At 46.2% G+C, this 2,757-nt stretch overlaps 1 non-coding gene across 1 annotated transcript; it reads left to right on the top strand.

The window, feature by feature from the left end:
- Positions 1–2,481: 2,481 nt before the first annotated feature.
- trnat-agu (transfer RNA threonine (anticodon AGU)) lies at positions 2,482–2,555 on the top strand. The gene has a single exon. It is a non-coding gene; the product is annotated as a tRNA-Thr (tRNA).
- The last annotated feature ends 202 nt before the right edge of the window (positions 2,556–2,757 follow it).

Raw genomic sequence — 2,757 nt, 5'->3', positions numbered from 1 at the left:
TAAAGGCGATCGCAGTGACTGCAGCAATTAGCGAGGCATCTGCTTGCTAAGTATTGTGGGGAAGGTCTTTGCTCGCATTGCTCTGACCAGATTGCAGACCCTGACATCACATCTATCCTGAGTCTCAGTGCAGCTTCAGAGCTGGTAGATCGACAGTCGACATGATTTTCTCACTTCGGCAGTTACAGGAGAAGTACTGTGAACAGTACAGACCACTCTACATTGTCTTTATAGACATCACCAAGGCCTTCGATCTTGTTAGCAGAGACAGACTCTTCAAACTGCTGTGGAAACTAGGCTGCCCTCCTGAACTCTTGGGCGTCATCTCTTCTTTCCACGAGAACATGCACAGTTCCGTCAGTTACAATGGAGCAACATCAGACACTTTCACGATCAGCAGTGGGGTAAAACAGGGCTGTGTCCTGGTGCAAACTCTCTTCGGAACGTAGGAGGAGGCAGTTTACCCTGTCGAGCCTGATCTGTCATTCAATTACATCCTTGATGATCATCTGCCTCAACACCACTTTCCCGCGCTCTCCCCATATCCCTTGATGTCATGAGTATCAAGATTTCTATCAATTTCTGTCCTGAACATGCTCAATGATTGAACTTTCACAAACCCCTGAGGTAGAGAATTCCAAAGACTCACCACCCTCTGAGTGAAGAAATTCCACCCTATCTCAGTTTTAAATGGCCTTTTAAATGAAACTTTAAGGAATACAAGCCCAGTTTGCTCATAAGACAATCCCACCATCCCAGGGATTAGTCTGGTGACCCTCCGTTGCACTCCCTCTGTGGCAAGTATATCCTTCCTTAGATAAGGAAACCAAAACTGTGCACAATACTCCAGCACGATCTCACCAAGGCTCTATACAATTGCAGCAAGACATCTTTATTCCTGTACTCATGACCCCTCGTGTTAAGGCCAACATACCATTTGCCTTCCTAATTGATTGCTGCACCTGCATGCGAATTTTTAGTGTCTCATGAACAAGGACACCCAGGTCCCTTTGGACATCAACACTTCCCAACCTCTCACCATTTAAGAAATATTCTGTCTTTCTGTTTATTCTACCAAAATGGATAACTTCACACTTATTCACATTATATTCCATCTGTCATTTCATTCACTTATCCTGTCCAAGTCCCCTGGAAGCCTCCTTGTAACCTCCTCACAGCTCACATCCTTTACAATTGGCATATTCTTCTCCATGCTGCTATTTTAAACTTTCAGTGACTCAGATGGGGGTGTCCACCTGCATACCAGAGCTGATGACAAGCTGTTCATCTTGGCAAGACTGCGCACCAAGACCAAAATGAGTCAGTTCTTGGTCTGTGTGTTGCTGTTTGCTGATGACGCTGTGCTGACATCCCATAATGAAGTTCATTAACAGCAGCTTGTATATCAGTTCTCCCTGGCCTGCAAGGAGTTTGGACTGACGATCAGCATCAGGAAGATCAAAGTTATGGGCCAGGACGTAGAGACTCCACCTTCCATCAACATCGACAGCCTCACTTTGGAGGTTGTCAACAGCTTCACAGACCTTCGATCAACAATCACCAGCAATCTGTCCCTTGATACTGAAATCAGCACCAGGATTGTCAATGCTGCAGCTGTCATGTTAAAGTTGAGAAGACGAGTGTGAACCGACAGCAAACTGATCGAAAATACAAAACTCCGCGTGTACCAGGCTTGTGTTCTCAGCACCCTCCTTTATAGTAGAGAAGCATCAACAACTTATGCAAGCCAAGAAAAGCAGCTGAACAGCTTCCACCTCCGCTGTCTCAGATGGATATTGGGCATCTCCTGGCAGGACAGAGTGCCGAATGCAGAAGTACACCAGCGTGCAGGGATCTGCAGCATGTTTGCCCTCTTGAGTCAGCAGTGACTCTGTTGACTGGGTCATGTGTGCTGAATGGATGACGGTCGCTTTGCCAAAGACATGCTCTTTGGTGAGCTTGCTATCAGCACGAGACCAACAGGTCACCCACGTCTGTGATACAAGGACATCTGCAAAGCGAGATCTCAAGCTGACTGAGATTGGAGTCGATCCATGGGAAGTCCTTCCTGCTGACTGGAATTCCTGGAGAAAGGCATTCAGGAAGACCATGGGAAAAGTAGAGGACAAAAGAAATGACCAGATGGTGGGAAAGAGAGCTCAGAGGAAGGAAAAATTATCCGTCGACCTCGGGCCAATGATATTCATCTGTACCAGCTGAGGAAGGGATCGTCACTCACGAGTCGTCCTCTCCAGCCACAACAAACGATGTTTCACACAGAAGTGACGTACACCCCGGGTGTAGCCCATCGTCTTCCGAGACGGACGGTTGCCGATTACAATTACAACTACAGCGACAACTACAAGAGCGAGTCAGAGGCTGGGAACACTGCCGTGACGAACTCAGCTCTTGACTCGCCAAAGCCTGCCCACTATCTACAAGGCCTTCCTCTGATTTCAATTGCACGCACATTCGTGATCTGGCTCTGTAGCTTAGTTAGTTAAAGCACCTGTCTAGTAAACAGGAGATCCTGGGTTCAATTCCCAGCAGAGCCTTATTTCACAGTAGCAACATGCTTGAAAAGTTTCATTATCAACATTGACATCTGTGTCTTGTGAACTTTAATTCAAAATACTTGATGAATTTCAATCGCAAAAAAAAACAGCCTTTGTGAAGGATATGAGTTTGGAATGGCTGTTCCTCCTTGGACAGAATTTCAGTACTGATACATCAAAGGTAACTTCTTTGACATAAATT

Source organism: Heterodontus francisci, unplaced genomic scaffold (genome assembly GCF_036365525.1).
Source record: "Heterodontus francisci isolate sHetFra1 unplaced genomic scaffold, sHetFra1.hap1 HAP1_SCAFFOLD_43, whole genome shotgun sequence".
Classification (NCBI taxonomy): domain Eukaryota; kingdom Metazoa; phylum Chordata; class Chondrichthyes; order Heterodontiformes; family Heterodontidae; genus Heterodontus; species Heterodontus francisci.
Note: the sequence above shows the minus strand (reverse complement) of the source record. Positions and strands in the feature narration are given on the sequence as shown.